We start from the raw sequence: 26,836 nt of genomic DNA, 5'->3' as shown, positions 1-26,836 counted from the left end.
CGTTTCATCGGTCTATTCAAGATATTGGATAGAGTAGGAGAGGTGGCGTACCGGCTAGCTTTGTATCCATCATTGGAGGGAGTGCATGATGTATTCCATGTATCATAGCTTTGACTATATGTGCGAGATGAGACCCATGTCCTAGACATCGCAGAGCTTCAGATTGGGATGAACTTATCATATAAGGAGGGACCAATGAAGATTTTAGACAGACATAAGAAGATCCTCAAGAATAGGACTATCCCTCTAGTATTGGTATCATGGGTACATCATGGACCTAGCGAGGCAATATGGGAACAAGAGGATGACATCCGTCAGCGCTATCCACATCTTTTTATTTTCGGTAACGTCTAGTTCCTCGTGTGCTTGGATTTAATTTCGAGGAAAAAAATCTTTTTTTAGGTGGGTAGGATGTAATATCAATTTTTTTTATTTTGAATGTGACTAACAAATAAACCCACCATCCTAGAAAATATCTAACTATCTAACAACCTTATCTCTTTAAATCCTTATCCATCTCCTCTACCTTTTCTTCACGGTAACTTTCAAAAAAACGAAGAGGAAAAAAAAGAGAGAACCGAGAAGAATAAAATCAGAGGATTGGGTACTCAAGCACAGGGAACAGATAGAGATTTCTAAGTTCAAAGTTCAAATTATTCCTCGGCAAGCATTTTATTATCCTTTAACCCTTTTATTTTTATGATCCCCTTATCTAAATACTCGTATTTTCTTTGTATATAATCATGAGGAATAGATTGTAGTTAGTTTTTATATATTTTTAATTAAGATGCTATAGGAAATATCTTGACACCTTATGCAAGCATTTCTTAACCTTAACCTAAACTCTTTTATTTCATAATTACCTTATCCAATTACTAGCATTCTCCTCCTAGAGTTATCATAATTAATTTGTAGATAGTTTTTTATTACATTATTTTTTCGAAACCATTTTATTTCGATCAATATAGTTTTGTTAAAATAATAATAATAATAATAATAATAATAATAATAATAATAATAATAATAATAATAATAATAATAATAATAATAATAATAATAATAATAATAATAATAATAAGTAATTTTAAAGATTTCAAATTTTTTCAAAATTATAGTTATAACAGAGAATAGTTTTAAATTTTTTACTTCAGTTAATCTTTTATAATTTTTTACAAAGTAGTGGTTGGAGTTATGGTTAGGTGACTTGGTTATTAGCTCTTAGGTTATAGGTTCGAATCCATAGGCTTTCATTTTTACAAAAAAAAAAATCATATTTGGGTGTATTGTGAAGGCGAACCCGACCCAATTCGGACCCATTATCGATTTCAGAGCCGTTTGGGTTTATGATTCAAATTACAGACCCGTTTGATCTAGTTCGGACGTATTATTGATTTCAGACCCGTTTGGATTTATGATTCAAAATTCAGACCTGTTTGACCAGTTCGGATCCATTATCAATTTTAGACCCGTTTGAGTTTATGATTCAAATTACTGACCCGTTTGACCAAGTTAGGGTCCAATATTAGATTTCAAACCCGTTTGGGCTTATGATTCAAATTACAGATCCGTTTGACCCAGTTAGGATCCAATATCAGATTTCGGACCCGTTTGAGCCTTTTGCTCACTAAAAATCAGTTTTTACAGATTTCTATGTTGTCAAATTAAAACCTTTTGGCCCGCTTTGACACTAAACAATTGTGTTTATTATTTATTTTTCTTTTTGTTAAGATAAATGATGATATTGTTTGATCTCTTGATGCTTATTGGATCACTTAATGCTATATTTGATCACCTAGTGACATCTAATATGGTTGATTGTGTATGTAGACGACTTCCGTCAAGAAATATGATTCATAAACGTGTTATTATAGCATGACTATACCCTCGACATCGATATCCCGATGTGAGGAGTTTCTCTTGATTATTACTATTATAATAATAACATTGACTAGACGATACACCCATCTTGATTAAACATGTTTTGAGTCACGGTTTTTTCATAAATTTTATGGAAATCGTTCCACGGTAACTCTATGGTTAGTGAACAATATTTCGTGCACAACCACTTAAAATAAATGAATAAATATGGGGTTTATAAAGGGGAATTGGACGGAGAATATAACGTGTATATAAGCGGGCTCAAGCGCATTCTTGATATCCATATTTATATATATAAGAGCTAAGGGTCAATCCTGACTTGAAGTCGTGTTCCCGGGACGGTTTATGAGTACCCAACTTATTAATTGAGTTTTCATCTTTTCTTTATACATGCTACATACACTTACCACGCACAATTCTTTTATTTTTTATGCTTGTTAGGAGTTTTCTGACTCCCCTGTGGTTTACGCACCCCAGACTCGCGAACTGTTCTTTCTTTGCAGGATCGAGAATATTTTGAAAAGCAAGTCTAGCGGCAGTGATCACCTTTTAGTCCGTTCGTTCTTCAGTTCAGTTGGTTTAGATAGTTTTTTGGTTTAGACTTTTTCTTGAGTCATATGTGACTTTTTTTTTCTAGACTATGATGTAAAAAAAATTTATTACTCTTTTCCTTTTAGATAGTTGTGAACTCATAGTTGGACTCAGTCAATTTGTAGATTTCTTCATCTATATATTTCTTTTATTGTTTTAGTTACGTGCTCTATGATGTAGTTTTGTCTTTATATCTATATACAGGATGATCTAGAGGCGTGAATGTGACCGAATGATTGTATTGCCAGCCGAGTCACGTTCCAAGTTATTACATTTTGAAACCGGGACATGACAATACATCCATAATATTTTCTCTTATGGTGGATATGTACTCATGGACCCAGTAAGTGACATGTGAACCATTTAAGCTGGAAAAATATACGTGTGAATATTTTATATGTCAAATATAAGATGACTTCGAACTAAATTTTTGATGTTTTTAGTTCCAGATGGACAATAGCTATATGAATATAGTTAAAATTGAAATTTATGGCAATCTTTGCAAAAGTAGGTAAACGATAATAATTTGATAAATAGTCTTTGGACTGCCAAATAAAAAGTAAGAACGAACATAGTTCCTTCGTTTCTTAGGTAATGCATAGTTCAACTCCCCACTTTCTCATGTGTGGATTCCCAAGACAACTATTAGCCAAGTAACTTTGTTTGAGGGTAGCAATATGATGAAGTAAGTAAATGATACTGATGTTGCAAAGATAAAGGAGAATTCAAGAATGTGTTATATATTTCTTTTCTTTTCCTTTGTTCGCAGTTGGTACAGTTCTTTTTACTTTTACTTTTCTATTAGAGTATAGATTTGTAAAGCCCATAAATCCTTACGCCCACACAAATTAGGCCCAAACGAGAGGCCCACTCATGGTCTATTGAAAGTTCTCTTTGACAATGCTTAGAGTAAATATGGGCCATGCATGGGCTGTTAAGCTGACATGGGCTGCTAACAATGTCATATTAGCGGATCTATCCCGAGAAGGGAAAATTGGTGGGGTGTGATTTCGTAGGACCCCAAAGGAATCTACTTCTAATTATGTGATCTTTGATTTAGTTGGGACTTTAGCAAGTAAAGTTAAAAAGTGTAACCAAAAAGATCTTGTGTATCTTAATTTGAAAAGTTAAAACCTAAACCCACAATAGAACCTAGAGATCAAGCTAAAACCTAGAGTTTATATAGTTCGACCACTAAATTATTGAAGTAAATCCTAATCTTAGATCTATAAGGTGAAAGCTTTCTCTACAATTTGAATATATGGGGCCTACTCCCATAAAATTAACTAGGCTATGCCCCAACAAGCCTTTTTATGGGGGTAAAAAAAAATAATAAAGAGGACAACTTTGAAGTACTAGCAATCTAAAGAAATCAAAGACCAAAGCTCCATGCCTCAATGTTTTTGAAAGAAAGGGTGCCAAATGAATGAGAAAAAGAGTACTGTCAAAAATATATTGTAAGAAAGTGATGCATCAAGCCACAAACTTTGCTACTCCACATGCACATCTATGGTACTAAGTACTTCATGTTGGAATTTTTTTTCCTGAATGAAATCATGCAAAGGTGACTCTACTAGCAAAAAGTGCTAAATAATTTAGGACCCGTTGATGAATCCTAATGATATTATATAAGAACATTCAGCCTTGTAGTTTGTTTAGACCTATACTGTCCTGGAGGAAGTATAGTTCATTGGGTTATGCTTTAATTGTTAATCTTGATAGACGTATGTTTATTTTCTTGGGAAAGAAAACCTCAATCTAACTTTTAATTTAAATAAATATTACATATGTTATCGATCTTGCCCTAACAAAAACTTTGAATTTGAATTTTCTACAATTAGACCTGATTTGTAACCACCAAACTAAAGTATAAAAATATCATAAATACATTGATACAGTGGGACGGTGATACTAACAAAGTCAATTGATAATAATATTGGACTAGGCAAAATTAAATCTTCATTTGGAGGTTTTCGACTCCCCAGTTAACAGTATGTATATTTGAGTGTTTAGTTCGTGAAAAATTGCAACTATAAATAAAGTCGTAATTTACAAAATAGAGTTATAGTTACAATTCCAGTTATTTATTTTAGTACAGTGATAATATATATATTTTTAAAGTAGTTGCACAAATGAGCCATTTTTTCACATTTTTTATTTGTATATTATATTTCAATATATATCTATGTTTAAAGGGAATTGGTATCTACACTCTACTTGTTTTAAAAAAGCCATATTACATAAACTAAGTTATTTTTTAACTTACTTTGTTAAGATAACCAATGCAAGACTTTTCACCTGAGTGAACATATATTCTTGTATTGAACAAGATCTTAGGAGAGACATCAGTACAGATTTTGTTGCTCCTTTGCTCATAATAAGTACTCTTTATAACTATAGACATTGTATTAATTTACAAAAGTACACTAACTCTTCATTATTTAAGCTTAATGATGCAATTGATAGATACGATTAATTCTCAATCAAGCGGACATGTCAGTTGGCCTTGGCAACCTCTCCAGAAAAATAAGAGTGCTTCTAGGAGGATCCAAAATGGGATAGATTTTTGGAACAACAGAGTTGACACATTGATGTGGCGATGAGCTGTCAATCATTAATAGCATATTTAATGACAAGTTTGTTGGAACTGGGATGCAATCTTAGAAGGAGAGGGGAGGGTGAATAAAATTGCTACAATTTTTTGACTATCTCAGAATAATCAGTGAAAATAAAATAACCAATAAACTAAAAGCAAGCCAACACAAGAACATAATAGATTTTTGTAGTAGTTTGGATCAAGATCCTTTGTCCGCTCTTCTTTCTCATGAAGGGTCTTTTTCACTATGATCAGAGTTCACCTAAATCACAACCCGATTTGGTAGGCTTCAAAGATCGCACCCTAGAATCCACCCGAAACTACATGTGTAACCTAACTCTTCACAATGATGAGAAAAAACCTAGTCCTATCTAGTCAAACCCTCAATTAACCTGGTTTGAGTATGTCAACCCTCAATTACCCTAGTTTGAGTATGCCGTCAAACTCACAAATTTAAAATACAACCAACCCAAAATAAATAAAGAACAAAAGAACAATCCTACAACCCTTTATCAAACCATTCTCCAAATCAGTGTAGACGAAAATTCGTGAAGAAGCGGTTTAGCGTTATAAGCGTAGGGCACTCCTTCTCGCTAAATCAAACTCCGATGAAAAAGCGCACCGAGAAGAAGTTAAACGAGGCTCAGGGGATTACATCAATTCTCTCTTTCTCAAACCCTAGAAAATATTCTCTCCTTTTTATACAAGTCTCTCTCTCTCTCTCTCTCTCTCTCTCTCTCTCTCTCTCTCCCCCCCCCCTCCTTGGTGTCTCTCTTAAAATATAATCTCCAACTCCTCTATATCCTCCCTCCTTGGTGTCTCTCTTAAAATATAATCTCCAACTCCTCTTATATAGGTATTGATAGAATAGAAAAGAGATACTCTAATCATAGTTTCAACAGGAGATCAAATCAATCAACGAATGACTAAGATTAAATCTAAAATATGCCAAAATGCATCATGATCATCGATGCTTGGTCATGATCATTGATGGTCTGTTGATGATCATTGATAGTTGAGTGCAGTCCATCGGTCGTGTAAATTTTAGTTTATAAATTTCTTCGATTATTGAGTGTAGTCCCTCGATGGTCCTTGCGATCATTGATGGTCGATTGTAGACCATTGATGGTCTGATTTCTGGTTTCTATTTTCTTTGATCGTAGCCCATCAATGACTTGCTTGAACATCGATGATGCCTATTGACCATCGATGGTTCAAAGGCTAAAATCAATTTTCATGTTAATTTTTACATCATTTTGAATCGCAAGTTATTTGTACATGTTTATACTTGAAATATATCACCTTACAAACATATTAGTAGCATATGAGAGTTTGTTATTAATCAAATAAGAAAAATTGCACGAATGATGTTTTACATGAACAACATTCTAACAATCTCTCCCATTTGATAATAACAAAGCTCAAAATTTAAAATACAGAATGTAAAACATGTTGAGATAGATATTCATAATATATTACACACACACACATATAGGCGTCAAAAATTACCTATAGGTCCTCGCACGTGGCTCGAGACATAGAGAAGACGATGAACATCACTATCCAAGTTACAGAAGCTTAATTGACATTAACAATTGCATGAAGTGAGTCAACGAACCATGCGAAGCAACAGAACTTCAAAATAACGAAAACACGAACTGATTGGGAGCTCCTTGCCACTTACGAAAGATGAAATACGCCCATGTCCCGTCCACTCCACAGATGATTCAATCATGGGAACTTTTAGATCTTCTCGGTAGCTTTTTAACACATCTTGAATCACATGATTCCAAGTTCGGATGACGAAGATACGACTGAAATAGACAAGACGCGCAAAACTATGTTCCGGGTCTCGACGAGACACCCAGGGGTGTCTCGGCCAGGCTGAGACACCCAAGGGTGTCTCGGCCAAGCTGAGACACCCCAAGGTGCCTCTTGGTGTCTCGGCCAGGCTGAGACACCCAAGGGTGTCTCGGCCAGGCTGAGACACCCCAAGGTGTCTCGACTTGGCCGAGACACCACATGGTGTCTCGGCCAAGCCAAGACACTCCTTGGTGTCTCGTACCTTTTAGAGCTATTTTCCTTATGATGAACTTTAATTCTAAAGAAACATAAAGATGAAAGTTGTAGAGCTTATTTTTAGCTTTCTAACGTATCTTGGATCAACTCATTCTGAGATCGTATGAGAGAGATAAAGTCAAAATACCAACTGCCTCAGAATTCCGAGACAGTGTTGGTGTCTCAGAGAAGAATAGAGATTTTGTCCATGATTTGATTCGAATATGAAAAAGCTCAAAAGACAAAAATGCAGATATCTTTGTCATCTTTCCAACGCATCTTGAATCATATTATTTGGATATTATATGAGGAAGTTAAGGCTAAAATACCCAAGATACCCAGAGGTGTCTCGGCCAGGCCGAGACACCCACTGGTGTCTCAGCCAAGCCAAGACACCCACGGGTGTTCGCAGTCCTGACAACCAATTTTTGGCAGTTTTAAGCTGTTTTTCGACGTTAACCATCTGGATTTGTTCTAACTGATAAAATATTATCCAAGAACGTGGTTAAGTAGTTACAACTGAAGATAAGAAGGAATCAACCATTCTTATCCAAAAAAACATGGCTCCTGAAGCCTATAAATACAGCCCCAGGATCTTTATTTTTTGAGATCTGAAATTCACGAGTGTCGGTGAAGCCCTGCTGAATTGAAGACTGAAGGAGCACGAATTTCAGAGAGGAGGAAGAGACTTCAGCGAATTCTTCGGCATAAAGAAGGAGAGTTCAATAGATATGCAGCCCAGTTCTTTTCCTTGAGATCGCTCCATTGCGATGATCTCGAGAAAAGTGGTTATCTCATTATTGTCGAGATAATTGCTTCTATTTCTTGATTTTTTTGCGAATCAACGAAGCTCCGGATCTAATCTGATCGTTTGGTGGTCCACAAATATCAACATCCCCATCACAAGCCAAGATCCTACGCAAGAAGAAGTCCGATAAATAATTTCTGCATTTGTTTTGATGAGAATTGTATTTTTATTGTGTAAGGGTCTTATAAAAAGACTATCTTTTTGTATTTTTATTGTAACGACTGAAGTTGTAATGATTACCTCAATGAAGAAACCAACTTTCTCCCCAAAAAAAACACACACACACACACACACACACACACACACACACACACACACACACATATATATACTTATATATTAATATAATATATATATATATCATATAATACTATATATATATAATATATTGAGAGAGAGCAAGAGAATTGGAGAGAGAGCATGGTATAACCTTGCGGTCGGTACCGAGTTGCTTCAAACAACTTGGTAGTGATGTGACCTAATTTAACCCCTACATCCACACCTCGAAGATAGAGCATCAACTACTTTTCGCCAACTCCATTGTAGATGTAGGCCGACGGATTTAGGCCACATCACTACCAAGTTACTCTATTTTTCTCATATAATATATATATATATATATATATATATATATATATATATATATATATATATATTTATATATATATATATAGTATAAGAGAGAGAGAGAGAGAGAGAGAAGAGAAAGAGAGAGAGACGAGATGAGCAGAGAGAGAGAGAGAGAGGAGAAATAGGTATGCGTGGTAGTGAGCGTGGTATAATTTTATCCACTCATTCAAATGGTTGCATATCCCTATGCCACTCCTCATCCATATGAATGTGTCCTCTATTTGAATAAGTGGAGCGGGTTATGCCACCTCACATACAAGCACAAATTTATGCTTTGGTACGCAAATCATACTTCATTTTTTCAATATATATATATATATATATATATATATATATATATATATATATATTTATATATATATATATATATATATATATATATATATAGGGTTACAATACACCTAGGGCGTAACTAACTTAGTTACACACCTGTAAAAGTACATATTTGAGCATCGATATTAACGATCAACACTATTCATCATGATCTATGCGTTCAAAACTTCATGGAGATAAAAAAATCACAATATGTAATGGTCTAAAAAGCCTGCTATTTTAAGTTGCTTGAATTATAGGACTAGAGACCCCAAGCCACATGATATTTGATCCACACTTATTTGATGACATGTATATCATAATGAATGGTGTTGATCGTTAATATGGACACTCAAACATGTACTTTTATAAGTGGGTGTAACTAAGTTACACCATAGGTGTATTGTAACCCTACCCATACTTACATATATTCATACATAAAAAGAAAACACAACCAGGATATCAATATACTTGAAATTTTAAATAAAAAATATTCAAAGGTGAAAGAAAGAGAAATACATATGGTTCACAAAAGAATTTTATAGAAAATAACATGAGAGATACATATATAACATCAAAATAAGTGAATCACGATGATAAGTCATATTAAAATTCATACACAAACTATGAAGATATTAATGAAAATTTTATAAAAACAACAGTAAAAATAATTATATTAGTTCATAAAATAAATTTAGATATATCTTTTCTAGTTTGAGGTTTTTCTTTTGTTACACAACTTGAATTATCTCAAGCTTTAGAAAATGTTTAAAATCTCGATCTATCACCTCAACCATATAGGAGATTTTAAGAGGAAGAACGACAGTATTTGGAAGGCAATGTCCATCATCTCTAAATATTGAAAATATTTAGCATAGGATGGATACTCTTGACATATTGCACAACTATATCCATGAGTGTGGGTCTTTGACGGTCTTTTAATAAATACGCTCAAATTTTTCCATGAATTTATAAATTGTGGGTCTTTGACCATCTTTTTCACGAATATACTCATTTTTCATGATGTTTTATAGCACATATGTACTTTGTACATATATAAAAAAATTTGTGTCGTATTCAAGTATAGATTGAGATTAAAACTATTTGATATATCTAAAAACATGTTCCAAACCACGATCAATTCCTTTTTCAAATATTGATGTGGCTGCACGGGCCCTTCCCGCATACCATAAATGACCCACAAATAGGAAGAATCCTACAACAAAATGAGAAGTAGTTATTCATGAACAATATATACAATATTTATTCTTACTTTTACAAGACTAAATATGATAAGATAATACTAAGGTGTGAAAAGTAATATGAAATGTATCGTGAATCATCATGTTTATTAGTTAAACATATATAACTATGTGTGCACATATAATATAAATAGATTAATAAAATGCGAACCAATATGATAAACTCATGTGCTAGCAACAGATAACCATATCTGAAAATTTTATGTAAAACCATATACATATGCATGTTCAATTTTTTAAATGAAAAATAAAGAAAAAGAAAATTTTATTTTATTTTTTAATTTTTCATAAGAAAATAAAAAGAAAGAAAGAGAAAATTTTATTTTATTTTCAATATATAAAAATAAACACACACATACATACATACACGCACGCGCACACACACACACACACATACACAATAGGCCAGGTCAACATACTAGATATTAAAAGATAATATGCCTAAATCTTATCTCAACATAGTAAAACGATCTTCAAGCAAATATTTTGTAAAATATCAGCAGGTTGGTCAGATGTAGGGACACTTAATTTGAATATTCTCTTTAGCGATATGGTCCCTAACAAAATAATGACGAACATCTATGTGTTTTGTGCATGAGTGATAAACTGGATTATTGCACAAATCAATAGCACTTTTTTTATCGCATCTATGAGGAATTTCTTAAAGGTAATGTCATAATCCTGAAGAATCAAAAACATCCACATGGCTTGTGAACAACAATAACTTAATGCAATATACTCAGTTTTCGTAGTTGACAAAGGTACATAATTTTGTTTTCTACTAGACCAAGATACTACAGATTGTCCTAAAAGATTAATAGTATGACTACTACTTTTTCTATTGTTATGATAACCATCATAATCACTATAATAATATCCAACCAAATCAAAAGAGTTACACATTTAAAACCACAATCTGAAATTTTACATTCCAATCAAATATTGAAAAATTTATTTTATGGATTTCAAGTGTAATTCTTTAGGATTTGCCTAAAACATAGCACATAAACACACATAAAATGTGATATTAGGATAGTAGCAAAAAGATATAAGAGACTACCAATTATTCCTATGTATCTCTTCTCATTATTTGAAATACAGGCTTCATCTTTTGTAAGCTTTGTTGAAGGGCCCATTGGTGTTGGAGTAGACTTTAGACTATCCATCCTAAAGCATTTTAGAAGTTTTTTTCACATACTTCTCCTGTGATATAAACACTCTATCTTTTATTTGCTTTACTTGAAACCCTAAGAAATATTTAAGTTCTCCCATCATGCTCATCTCGAATTCATTTTGCATAAGTTTCTTAAATTTATGACAAAAATCCTTAATAGTAGCTTCGAAAATAATATCATCCGCATACACCTATACAATAAGGATATCTTTACCCACAAATTGAAGAAATAAGATATTGTTAGCAAACCTTTTTTTTAAATGTTTAAGAAGATAAGAACTCAATTGATCATACCATGCTCGAGGTGCATCTTTAAGACCGTATAAGGCTTTATCCAACTTATGCACATGATCTTGAAAAGCATGGTCAACGAAATTTGGGGATTGTTCTACATAGATTTCTTCCTTAAGGTACCCATTTAGAAAGTCATTTTTCTAAATCCTGATGGCTTCAAGTCCATCAACCGGTGTAAAAGTTTTATCAAAATCAATACCTTCTATTTGATTGTAACTTTCAACAACAATTCTAGCTTTATTTCTCACAACATTATCTTTTTCATCCAATTTGTTTTAAACACCTATTTAATTCCTACAATAGGATGATTTTTAGGTTTAGGAACTAGATTCTACATTTTATTTCGGGTGAATTGATTAAGCTCTTCTTGCATGGTCAATATCCAATTTTCATCATATATAGTTTCATTCATCATCTTCTGTTCAATTCTAGATATAAAATTAATATAAGTATAGAATTCACCTAGAAAGGAATAAGAACTCTTACCTTCACTTACCTTTGTAGTTGTTATTGAGCAAAAATAGTCATTCAAATGAGCGTGTGGTTGATGATTTCTTTTATGAAGAACTCATGTGGATGATGTTTCTAAACTTGGTGCATCGATTTCATGTGATATTTGAGAATTTACAAGTCTTTTGAATTTTCTTTAACCTCCTTATGCTTGTCTTTTGTATTGCCTGTTCATCTTCAACCGGTGTCCTTTCTTATTCTCCATGTGTGTTTGGTTTCATTACAAAATTTTCATCACCCCTGCCAACATTAATATTCATATTGTTAGTTTCATAAAATTTAATATGGATTGACTCTTCCAGAATTTTAGTTCTTTTGTTATAAAGTCTATAAGTTTTACTACAAGAAGAGTAAACCCAAAAAATATGATCATCAACTTTAGAATCATATTTCCCTAATTGATCTTGTTAGACCCTAGAGGGGGGGGGTGATTAGGGTCTTATGCTAATCTAATCCGATTATATGCCAATTAAAATTAATTAACAAGTTATCCTAGCAAGTATGAAATATAACAAGTTATATGAGCTAGGATAAGCAATATGAACAACAAGATATATCCTAACAAAGAGATATAGGCAATGTATGTGCAAGGATATAAAACTAACACAAGGTAAACAATATGAACTAGATAGTGGATCATATAAATAATGAGCTAATGACAATGGCGACAAGAAATATAAACACAAGTATAAATAAACGCCAAAGCACACTCAAACACAAGATATGATCACGGAGTTCGGACCTTCCGTCCTACGTCTCCGCTCCCCACTCCTGGGGAGAAATCCACTATCACAACCGGGTTTTCTACGTTCACCCGAACAATGTTTACACCTCACAGAACAATGTTTACACCTCACACTCGGTTTTCTAGCTAACCAAAAACTTTACAATCAACACTCTTGTAATCACACTCTACACTCTCACAAGTGTTGGACCTAGCTGTGTCTCCCTCAAGTGCTCGGTTACAACCTCTCCCTAGGCTCGTCAACCGACGCCACTCCTCTTGGGACGATCCCCGACTCTCACCACACACTCCTTACTCGGTGTACAAGTGTATTACAAAGTGCATCTCACAATAAGGCTCAATACAATAATTGATTGTTCTCAACTATGGATGAGAACACAATGAAAGCACAACTCAATGTTATAATCTCTCACAACCCTAATAAACTATGTATGCAAATACAATAAGCTCAAGTGGGTGTGTGTAACAATGAGATTCAATAAAACTTAACTCAATAAGAACTAGCAATAAGATTGATATGAAATTCAATAGTAAAAATGCTAGGAAATAGAGTTAAGGAAACTTCTCTATAAACACAAAGAGAGGATGAAAAAATGTTGAAGATGAACTCTTCAATAGCTGATGTAAACTTCTCTTTGTAACAGCAAACCTAAAACAAACTTAAACCAAACTAAACAAGCTTAAACCCTTGTTCAAAACCTTGTTTAAAAACTTCTTTTCTTAGTTAAGAAACTGAGATCAAAGAGGGTATTTATAGCCTCTAAAACCTCAGCCAAGAACCCCAAACCAAATGACAGAAACAGCCCAGCCAACGATAACAAAAATAGCCGTTGGAGACAGTCAGACTGAGCGGCGGGGGGGGCACGAAATTTTCGGTCGACCGACGAAATCGACCGACGAAATTTTCGGTCGACCGCGATCCAGATCGAAAACGAGAAAAACAAACAGACTTCATCGGTCGACCGGTGCGGTCGACCAACAGAAAAATTGAGCTCTTGGTCGACCGCATCGGTCGACCGACAAACTTTCTGCTGCCCACTGACTAAATAACATAGGTCTGGTCGACCGGTGCGGTCGACCGAGAACTGATATATGAAAATCTGATTTTGAAAACTGTTTTTCTGATTTTAAAACCCTGTTTAAAAATATCAAATAAATTCCAAAAAATGTAAAACTTTGGGGAATAATTGTAGACATGATAATAAACATGCTGCAATGACTGGTTTCCAAAAAGGACTTCCCAAATGAAAAATATCATTATTTTGCAAAATAGTCCAAAACATAAAAAAGTGAGATACTTGAATTTTGATGTTTTGACATAAACCAACTTTTAAAACTTTGTGAAATATTTTTATAGACTTAGTAAAACATGTATAAACTAATATTGAAGTATATAAACTAATAAGACAATATTTTCACAAAATTACATATTCTATGCAATAAGTACTAAAACACAATAGAGTATGAAATATGTAATATCATAAAAACCAAAACACATGTATGTATATATATAACTATATAATGAAGCTTGAACTTGATCTTTAACTTTGAATTGCAAGGCTTCAACCCGATATTCCGCCAACCTCCTTTAGATATGATCGTTGAAGCTCTATTCCATCCATCCTCCAACTTGTTGTTTGTCTATAATAAATAATAAAATACAAATACTAGACAAGCAATATTAGTGGTAAATTGTTTGTTAAACATCATCAAAACAAGAAGGCCAACAGATCTTTCGTATTTAACAAATAGCATTTACATTGAAAAATATGAAAATATAAAATATTTGAGGTAGTTTGATAATAAAGCTCATAAGAGGTCTTATTTAGCATATGTCAAAGATAAACTCTATTACTTACATAGCATGCCGTATTAACTGCTTCAGCCTAAAAGTACTTAGGCAACTTGTACTCATTTAATATGAATCTAATCATTTCTTGTAAAGTCTAATTCATTCTCTCGATAACTCCATGTTGTTTTGGAGTTCAAGGAGAAGAATACTCATGAGTGATACCTTTATTAGCATAAAAATCTTCAAAATTTTTATTTTTAAACTCCCCTCCATGATCAGAACGAATAATAGGAATGTGAAGACCTTTTTCTTTTTCAACTCTGAACTTTAAAACATTCACTCTTTTTGCCTAGAAATATGACCCATGTGAATCTAGAGAAGTCACCAACCACAACTAAACAATAACTCTTACCTCCTAAACTCTGTGTAGAAAGAGATCCAAATAAGTCCAAGTGAAGTAATTGTAAGTGGTTTAGAAGTGATCACTTGAGATTTCAAACTATAAAAAGATTTTATAAACTTACCTTTGGTGCAAGCCTCACATAATTTTAGTTCTTAAAGTTAGTCATATACAAACCTCCAAGTTTTCCGTGCCAATGCTCAACATCTTCTCCTCATGTAATCAAATATTTTACATTAGATTTAATATCATTAATATTCAATGTATAAATATTAGCATGTCTATTACCAGTATAAACAATTCTGTTTGCGAATCGATTATTTTGCATACTTTAGATTTGAAAAGGAGAGACATACCTTTGTCATATGACAGACTAATGGGTGTGAGATTATGCTTTAAACCATCAACAAGTAAAAGTTTAAGGAGTTTAAATGATTCATTATATATATATCTCCAACTCTTATAATCTTATCTTTGTCATTGTTACCAAAAGTTACATCTCCATCCTTCTTCTTATCAAGATATTAGAAATAAGTTTTTCTTTCCAGTCATATGACATGAACAACATTAATCTAAATACCAAGTAATTCCCTATTCCTTAGATCTCCAATGAACGTCCTCATCTGAAGATTGATCATTTAATTCTTTAGCAGTTTGAACACTAGCCATAGGATAACAACTTTAATCATCGGTGTGATTATCTGAATTTTCTTCATCGCTTGAGGATTCCTAAGATGTTGCTTTGAAGCTTTTATTCTTTTCTTTGAAACTCATCTGGTTAAGAGGGTATTCGTTATTATAGTGTCATGGCTTCTTGCAATGAAAATATATTATTTCAAAATCACTTGAAGAATTTTTATTACCTGTTTAGTGAATTGATTCCGTCTTTTTGAAGATATTTTTGTCTTTTCTTTGATTTTTAGAAAAGACTTGAATCCTTTTACAATAAGTGTAGATTAACCATCCTCATCTTTTGAACTCGATATTGAATCCATCTTCTTCTTTGATCATGATTTCTCCTTCTTTGCTCTTGAGGCTAACGACTTCTTTAAATCTTCTTCTAAAGCATATTATCTTCCTTTCAGTCTGACTTTGTATGTGATAAGATTACCTACAAGATCATCAAGAGATAGATTAGAAAAGTTACGAATTTCTTCAATAGCCGTTAATTTTGGTCACCAATCACGAGATAGAGAATGTAGTATTTTTCTACATAGCTCTTTATTATTATACTCCTTCCCTAAAGCTTTTGATTTGTTCATAATATTAGTAAATCATGTGAACATCTCATGTATGCTCTTTGAGGCATTCATCTTGAAATTTTCGTATTTTCTCATTAGCATTGTAAGCTTTACCTCCTTTACTTGCAAATTTCCCTCATGAGTAACTTACAATGTCTTTCAGAGTTCCCGCGCAATAGTACAATTAGGGACACTATAGCAAGAGAGAAATATAGATCATTCATAGCTTTCAAATTATTAAAAAATCTTTTTGTGTTGAGGAGTCCATTAATCCATAGGAATTTCAGTAACAACTTCTTCTATATCCTCAATAGGATTATGATACCCGTGTTTAACACACTGCCAAATATCAAAGTTGGTAGATAATAAAAAAGATTTTCATGGGTGCTTTTCAAAAGTATAATTGGTGCTGTCAAAAAGTGGGGGACCGTTGATGGCATGTCTTTCAAGAAAAGCTAAAGTGGTGGTAATGCTTGATATCTCTACCCTACATTGTGATACCTAAATATGGGCAACGAGGCTCTGATATCATTTGTTGGAACTAAGATGTAAACCTAGAGAGGGGTGAATAGGATTGCTATAAATTTTCAACTAAATTAGAATAAGTAGCGAAAATAAAATAAGCAAAAATCTAAAAGCAAACAAACACAGGAACATACAAGATTTTTATAGTGGTTCGGATCAAAATCCTATGTCTACTCTTCCTTCTCGTAAAGAACCTTCTTCACTGTGAATGGAGTTCACCCAAATCACAACTCGATTTGGTAGGCCTCAAAGACTATACCCTGAAGTCTATCCAAAAGCAGTTATCTAACCTAACTCTTCACAATGGTGAGAAGAAATTTAGCCCTAGCTAGCCAACCCCTCAATTAATATGGCTTGAGTACACCAACCCTCAATTATCCTACCTTGAGTATGCCATCAAACTCACAAGGCTAAAATACAACTAACCCAAAATAAATAAAGAACAAAGAACAATCTTATAGCCCTTTATCAAACTGTTCTTCAAATCAATGTAGATAAAGATTCGTGAAGAAGCGGTGTAGTATTATAAGTGCAGGGTACTCATTCTCGCTGAATCAAACTCCGATGAAAAGCGCACTAAGAAGAAATTGAACGAGTCTCAGGGAATTAGATCAACTCTCTCTTTCTCAAACCCTAGAAAACAATCTCTCCTTTCTATGCAATTACATCTCCCCACTGTGGTCGCCAGATTGTTCGCGAGAAAAATTGTTGCTTTCTTCACTGATTCCATTGCTATCTTGAATAACTGTTTTTCGGTTACAAAGATCCGGTCTTTTTATAAGATCCGGTTACAACGAGATCAAAAAAGGAAATAAAAAATTACAACTTTTCTCTTTTGTCGAACAAATCGCGAGCTCCTGTTTTGCGGTCGCTCGCTTTGTGGGTTCTTCGCCTGCGCCGGGGTTTATCCGTGGACCACTGCGCGATCTAGATCCGGTCGGATCTACGCAGTACGACGGGTATTATTTCACCAAGGAAATAATAGCCGGGGGGATTGGTTCACCAAGGAAACAATCGCCCAAATCTCGGGATCAAAGACCAAGCTTTGATCCGGAGTACGCCTGCGTAGATCTGAGATCCGGTCCTCTCGAACTCTTGCCTTATTTGGCGTTGACGATCGCCGAGCACCGGATCTGGATGAGCAAGTCCTCAAAGTCCCAAAGCTTCAATCTTTTTTAGATCTGAGTCTTGAATCCAGCAGAGCTTCGCCTCCAAATTTTCCAACATTCTCAAATGAACCAAGGGGGGCCTATTTATAGGCTCTCTGAACTGTGCCCGCGCACAGATCTGGGCCGGCCACCTATAGGTGGCCGGCTCTTGGCCGAGCCACCTATAGGTGGCTCGGCTTGGGCCGAGCCACCTTGAGGTGGCTCGGTTTCGGCCGAGCCCCTCTAGGTGTTGGGTTTCCGCTGTTTTCCGTCATTGTATCCGTTTTTTCGGTTCTGTGGTTGATTTGTCTGGACTCGATTCGTTGACCTGATTTGGCGGTAAATCCAGATCCTGATTAGGCAGTAAATCTGCTTCTGAGTTCGAGTCCGAAACTGATCTTGATTCGATCGTGATTCGTCCGAGTCCGCTCTTGGTTGGATGACTCGTTGATTCCTCAACCCGTTAGCTTGATTCCACACGCGAATGGATGTATTCCGTTGCTTGCGTGCGATTTGTTAACCTCGTCGCCTCGTTAATCCGCTTCGTTGCGTGTCACTTGGCTTCGGCGTTGTGGACTGACGCTCGTGTTTGGATACGTCGCCCGATGGTTTGTCGGTTTGTGCCGAGCTGTGTTAAGGGACCTATAAGCAATTTTATACGCCTACACCCCCCCCTCCCTCGGTTGTCTCTCTTAAAATATGATATGTAACCCCTCTTATATAGGCCTTGATAGAATAGGAAATAGATAATCTAATCATCGATGATCCGTTTATGATCATCGATTGTTGACTATAGTCCATCGATTGTGCATATTCTGATTTCTAGATTTCTCTGATTGTTAATTATAGTCCATCGATGATCTTTGTGATCATCGATGGTCAACTATAGACCATTGATGGTCGACTGTAGACCATCGATGGTACGATTTCTGGTTTTTATTTTCTCTGAGTGTATTCCATCGATGACTTGTTTGACCATCGATGGCTGCAATCAACGTTCATGTTGATTTTTACATCATTTTGAATAGCAACTTATTTGTACCTATTTATACCTGAAATATATCTTCTCATAAATATATCAGTAGCAAATAAGAGTTTGTTAATAATCAACCAAGAGATATAGCATGAACAACGTTCTAACAAACTTAGGGTATTTTCGTCAAACCAATATTTCTTTCATCTCTTCCTCTGCCTTTTATCTTCTCCAAGCCTGGCCATTGCATAGTTCTTCTTCTTCCTCACTTCGCCCAACAATGAGTTCTAATTCTCTTTTGACTAATCAACTTTTTTTTTTCATTTCATCACTATGCCTATCTATTTCAATCTCAGCATTGTTGCCGTGATTCTTAAAACAAGTAAAGGAAATCAGAGCTCTATAACAATGTGCAAGTGAACTAAGTGTAACCATTGTCTCTCTAGATTCAGTCTCTCCCTTTGGTCATCATAACCCTAGTAAACCTCCCAACCTCTTTGAGAAAATCCCACAGGTAATCCCCTTCCAGCAATCATAATTATCTAAAAATCACAACGAAACTGCTCAAATTAGTTTTGAAAATCGTTATGTCGAGGTTACCCTCTACTAATACACGTAGGAAAATTAAAAACATATTTATTTTGTGTCCACCTAAGCTGTCCCAACACACTGTCCTCTTTTTCGGGTCAAAAAAGAATTATTCAAAAAATAATAATTAGGGATCTTAATCTCATAATTTACTTTAATTCATTTTTAAGTGATAATAATAAATTGGTGGGTATGGGGTCTAGAATTTGGTTAGGAGGATCAATTAACATAATTCTTTATTGGCAAGTGGAGCAAAATCAAGAGGCATATGGACTGTAAAGTGAGTGCAAGCTTTGAAAAATAACTAAGGACAATAAGAATCTCTTGCAATCAATTGACCATTTTTTTTTAAGAATTACTATTGCTCATCAGGACTATGTAAATAATCAATTTATTTTCGTAGGAATGATTCAATAGATTCCAGCTTTTTATTGTGAGGAGGTCCACAAAGATCAGTGCTTTCATCTTTGTTCCCTACAAATTCTTAATTATTGAAGAAATGATACCTATGACAACTGTGTTTCTTCAGTGGAAGCATAGATTAATGCTTAATCAATTTGTGAAAAAAAAAGAATAATGTTAGATATATTAATGAAGCATTATGTCTTATTTTCAATGCTTGCTGGATAACTTATGTCTGCTAGGCATAATACCAAGTAGATGTGTTTTCATATATTTACTGATTAACATTTTTTTTCTTTATTTCTATTAAGGGGTTGTTTGTTTGCCTAAAAAAAGAAGGAAATCAAAGAAATGGAAAACTATTTCTAAAAAAAATTGTTTTAGGAATGTTTGTTTGGCTAAAAAAAGAAGGAAATCAAAGAAATGGAGATGAGATGATGTTAGTTGTCATCTTATTATAGGATGATGTGAGTGATTTTTTAAGAAAACTGAAATGGAGATGAGATGATGTTAGTTGTCATCTTATTATAGGATGATGTGAGTGATTTTTTAAGAAAACTTGTTTTGATGTTGTTTGGTTGGTTATAGGATGATGTGAGTGATTTTTTAAGAAAACTTGTTTTGATGTTGTTTGGTTGGCGAAAAAAAAAAAGAAAATGAATTATAAGAAATCTGTTTCTTGTAATAGGTTGTTTTATTTTGTTTGGTTCATTCTTAAAAGTTAGAAAATAGATGAGATGAGATGAGTTGTCATTATATTATTGGATGATGTGACTCACACTTAGGAAATAGTTTTCCTAGCTTTTTGGGAGGAAATGTGTGGAAATAAAATTTTAATGAGATGAGATGAGTTGTCACCATCTTATTGGATGATGTGAATGATTTGAAATGATGAGTTGAGTGATGTTGTAGATAAAAATAATATTTTATTAGATAGGATAGATGAGTTGTTGGATGAAAATAATATTTTATTAGATATTATGGATGAGTTGTGGATGAAAATAATATTTTATTGGATGTTATGAGTGAGTTTTAGGGATGTAAAGGAATGAAATTATACTTTTTGATATTGCCACCTTTTCATTTCCATTTCTTGGTTTTTAAGAAATCAACCAAACAGACCCAAGATAATTTCTTTCTCTAATAAAATACTTTATATAGAGGACACTAGAGAGAAATTGAAAGGCACTAGAGGGAAGAAATAGAGGGAGAATTCGCAGGGCAGAGATACTTTAGATTATTAGCGCCGAATTGAGAGGAATATATAAGATATATAGAGAGGAATATATATATATATATATATATATATAAAATAAAAATTCAATATATTAGTTAATTGTGGGCCTGGCGCATTCCCATTTTTGTAAAGACCTCGGCGGCCTTTTTTTTAGGAAAAAAGTTAAAACTTGCATTATAAGAAATCTTATGTAACTTATATTTTGCATTTCACTTTTTTCACCCACCCTTTCAATAAAAACAAAACATAAAGGGATGAAAGCGACCCACTTTCCCACTTTTATTTTGCATCTTCACGCAAACGAACACGCTCACATTCATTTTCATATTTGCAGAATCATCGTCAACGGACAGACAACACTTGTACATGGTAATAGCTCTGCAGGCTGCAGGCCATTAATTACGGTCACCCCCGTGACTGTAAGAAAACTCAGACCACTCACTCCAAGGTGCAGACTAATGTCAGTAAGTACAACTACTGCACTCGAATCGGTAACCTCACCTCCCGGTGACTTCCCTAAATTTACACTGCAAAATCGGTTGGCCCATAGAGCCCACTAAGCTCACAGGATCTAATCAGGCCCATTTAAAAGGACGGCCGTAAGCCTATGATTCGTGCATCCTGTCAGTGAACAAGAACCAAGAGATTGTCACCTAGTGCCTTTTAGACCTATCATATTCTCAAATTAGTCCCTCGCATATTAAAGTGCTACTTTTAGCCCCCCATCTCGTACGAATATGACTCTTATGAGCGGGTGGTTTTATCTGTTGTTTGGGGAGGGAAGGAATTGAGAGCAGAATGGTAATCTACCCTATTGGGTTGATGATTAACGTATCAGGAGTTAAGAAATTTAACTAAAACACTAACCGTGATACTAATTAATTTAAAGCATCTTATAGGAATCGAGAGATCAAATATCAATTTTAATGCTTTGGGAGACTAATTTAAAAATATGAAACTTTTTACACAACCAATGTGTATAAAACCGAAAATAAATAAAATATAAGTTGAATACAATAAGAGATTTAAGTTGCCAGACAAATTTCATTTGTTATCAAATAAAATATTTTTTCTTCTTTTTATTTATTCTAATGATTGTACAAATTACTTTAAAATTATAAAATTAAATAAAAGAGAATATTTTGGTGTTCACTATCTGAGGTAATTTTTCGTTATTTGTGAAGGAAGCAACCTCCTATACTATGATTAGTGTGCTAAGGGAGAATTTTTTGAAACATTGCCGAGAGTACAAAAATATTGCAAATTAAGAAAGATTTTGTCCCCAACCTTTTTTAATAAAGTACAAATTGCCGTTAGATTAGTTAGCTTTAAACATACGGGACTAGTAGTCCCGTATGTTTTCTGAAGCCATTTTTTCAAAATCAACCTCTTTTTTGTCTATTGGCCAAAAAGAGGTCTATTTTGCTAATTACTTTTAAAAGTGGTCTATTTCGCTAATTACTTTATAAAAACGGTCTATTTTGCAAATTTTCCCTCTTAAAAAATTAATTGTTGGTTTAATTTTATTTTATTAAAATGAACCCTGCCATGCTTCAGCAGCCAGGACAATGGCACAGACTGGTTTTACACCAATCTAGTCACGATTGAACGCTGAAATCACGCCTTTGCAATTTAGTTGCTACTAGCCTTTGATAAACAATACAATGATTTATTCATCCATTCAAAGCATTTTACGATACACCATCACTATATTGCACTGCACGATTCCAATTGGAAAGATAAAATGGTCGTTGATGAGTTTTATATAGAGGCTACGAACCATTTTTAGCTCAAAAAGCATAATTTCTAGGTACTCACCCAACTTTTTTTTTGGACTGAAAAAAACAGGATGAGCTATCCTGTTCATATAAATATATATATCATTAAATTATCAAAAACTTATCCTAACCTAGAAGTGAATAGTCTGAGTATTGAATAGAACAATTATGATGGAATTTTTAGATCTCGTAAAAACCCCAAAAACCATCAAACACAGCAAATAGAATCACACGAGATTTCACGTGGAAAACCCTCAATAGAAAAAATCACGGGATCAAAATCAATCCACTATCACCTCTAAGTTACAATCTTTTGCACGGACAAAGAATGTCAAACCCTCTCTCTCACAATACCCTTGAACCCGATTACACCCTCTAAAACTCTGATTACAAGAATATTGTCTCTCTCATTCTCTTCACTCTCCTTGGTTTTTCCTCCAATAATAAAAGAATATATATAGGGAACCAAAATTCTATCTCTAGCATAACTTCCTAATTAAAATATGATTCAAGCTCCTAATCATGATAGATGTCTAACCTATCTAATTCTCATGAAGTTATACAAAAAATCAAAGACACAATCTTAACTTGTCCGCCAAGTTAACTTGGCCTCTAAGAAATTTAATAGGATTGGGCCTAGCCTTCAAATCTGCATCCGACTTAGAGTTTGATTTGGTACCAACATATCCTCCCTCGATGAAAAATATTTAAGTGTCTCAACGGCTTTAGAAAAACTCACTCTTTTCTTCTTGTTTTTCACCTCTCCCTTGTGGACAAGAGTTTGAGAAGAGTCATCTACATCATTAATAGATCGTCCATCTAAATAGCAAATATGGTAGCTACTCTTCCTCCCTCGTAAAATTAAATCACCATCTTTATACACTTTGCACCACTCTCATTCACCCACATGCTTGTATCCACGTGATGCCATCTCACCCAATGAAACTAAATTAGCACCACATGACGGCACATATCTCACACGATGAAGAATTTCGACCTTCCTAGTGTGAAGCTTGAAGCGAACACTTCCAACACATTCAACCTTCATCTTCTCGTTGTTTCCAACAATCACGTCATCAAATTCTTCATCTGTATTTAATGTGTTAAATAATTTTTGTTGTTGCAAACATGCATAGAGGTTGCAGTATCTAACACCCAAGTGTTATTCGCATCAATACCTACACTCTGCTTCAACAACACCATATCTTCATCACATACAACTACCGAGGAATCTGCCTTCTTCCCATTTTCTTGAAACTTCATATGTCTAATACTCTTCAAATCATCTCGCATCTGGGAACATTTGAACTGAATGTGATCATTCTCTCTGCAATAATAGCACTCCCTTTCACTCTCGTCTCGAGCCCAAGATTTTGATCTTCCTCGATAACTATCACATTTCCCCTTACTTCTCCCTCGATTAGAACCTTCAAAAGCTAGTTCACTCTCACCACCATTAGATGCGCTATCATTTCTCATCATTCTTTCATTCTCACGTAGGAGTGCTTGTTAGGACTCATATGTGTGAGCCTACTTCTCTAATCTTATTTTGATGATTAACAAACAATTTGTAATCTTATTTCTAGTGTTTGTGTTTTATATTATATGCACTCAGGACATATTTGAGCATAACAATGATATTCTTGGATCTTGAATGATTTTGTAATGAAGCCGTCACAACTAATATCAAGATTCTTCAATCGTTTCATCTGTCACTAAGATCGAGCTCTATCGAAGATCATTAGCTTGGGTAAAATGGTTTAGGCTTATACTTTGTGCATTATACTTATAAGCTCAATTCATACACATGCACGTTTTTTAGAATATATTAAGTTTTTGGATTATTGGCTTAACAACAATGCTTCATGTCTCTTATTAAGTCCTTTAATCCACTAAATCATTTTTCTAAACTTGCATATGATCATTGTGTCAAAAACAAGCAATCACAAACTCATATTTCTAACACTTTTGCAAAATAATAAGATTTCACAAACGAGAAATGCAAATTCAAAATTTTCTTCTCAAACATATTTGTTTTTATGTTCATAAACATTTTCCAAAATTTTACCAATTTTGTAAACCATTTGTTATTTTTAATTATATTTTAAAAATCAATGTTCTGAAAAATCACATGTATCAGTTTTCAGTCGACCGAACACATGGCTCCGGTTGACTGACTGAGATAGTTTTTTCAGCATTTCTTCTCAGGGTTTTTCAGTCGATTGACATACTTTTACCGGTCTAGCGATAGACACCCATCGGTCGACTAACACAGGTCTACCGGTCGACCGAACATATGACCGTTGTAAAAACTGTTATTTTTTCAGACTTTGTTTTTTATTGGTCTTTGCCTCGTTTTTTGTGCTTGAGCTGTTGTAGTGAGAACATATATATACCTCTCTGGTTTCATTTACAATTTCTTAAGAAAATGAAACTTTTGTTAGACCCTAGGGGGGGGGGGTGATTAGAATCTTATGCTAATCTAATCTGATTTTATGTCAATTAAATTTAATTAACAAGTTATCCTAGCAAGTATAAAATACAACAAGATATGTGAGCTAGGATAAGTAATATACATAAGGGTAAACAAAATAAACAAGATAGTGGATGATATAAATAATGAGCAATGAACAATGGCGACAAGAAACATAAACATAAGAGTAAGTGCGCCAAAGCAAACTCAAACACATGATATGATCACGGAGTTCGGACATTCCGTCCTACGTCTCCGCTCCCCACTCCCGGGGAGAAATCTACTAACACAATTGGGTTTTCTAGCTTACCCGAATAACGTTTATACCACACAATATCGGTTTTCAACGGTCACCGATCAACGTTCAAAATCTCACAATGTGACTACAATCCACTCCTCACAATACGGTTTTTTAGCTAACCGAAAACTCTACAACACTCATAATGTAATAAATTTGTTCTCTATAATAGATGAGAACTCAATGTAGGCTCACTCTCAATTGTTACCCATAACCCAAATTATACTAAGTATGAAAATACAATAAGCTCAATGGTTGTGTGTGTAAACAAAGAGAAATAAAATCAAACTCAATTAAAGTCTAGCAAATATAAATATGATAATGTAAATATAAATAAGCTAGATAATTGAGTTGAGAAAACTTTTCTAGAACAAGAGAGATGGAGATGTGAAGTGGAAAGCTCAAACCAAAGATGATCTCCTCTTCTTGTGAAACAATCTTCACAAACTTGAAACTTTTAACCCACACTTAATAAAAACTTAAACTCTTGTAAAAACTTGTTTAAAACATCCCTTAGTTATAAAAAATAGTTATGGCAAAGGGGTATATATAGACTTGAAGAAACCAACCCCAAAAACCCTAAAAAACCACTAAAAAATAAAAATCAGCAAGTTACCGTTATTGTGCAACTGTAACATCGGCGGTCGACCGTGACAGTCGACCGTGAGAAGAAAAACTACAAAACTGGTCTCTGGACTGCTAACGGTCGACCATGATGGTCGACCATACTGTAGCACGGTCGACCGTGGTGGTCGACCACACTTTTCCAGATTTTGACAGATGTTGGAATTTTGCATATCTAACTTTGTAAAATCAATTAAAAATAGTAAATCAACTCCAAAAATTATGAAATTTTGAGAGAATGTTCTACACATGTATAAGAATATGTTAGAGGAAGAATTTCAGAAATATAACTTCCCAGTTTAGAGAAATAAATGTTTGAACACAGATATACAGTTTCTAAAAAAACTGCTGAAAACTCGGTTTTGTAAATTTAATTAAAAATAACAAAACAATTCCAAAATTAGTAAAACTTGGTAAAAGGTTTACATATATGATTATAAACATGTAAATGAAGAAAACTTTCAAATCGCATTTGCTAATTGTGAAAACGCATCAGTTT

Source organism: Asparagus officinalis, chromosome 1, assembly GCF_001876935.1.
Source record: "Asparagus officinalis chromosome 1, Aspof.V1, whole genome shotgun sequence".
Classification (NCBI taxonomy): Eukaryota; Viridiplantae; Streptophyta; class Magnoliopsida; order Asparagales; family Asparagaceae; genus Asparagus; species Asparagus officinalis.
Note: the sequence above shows the minus strand (reverse complement) of the source record.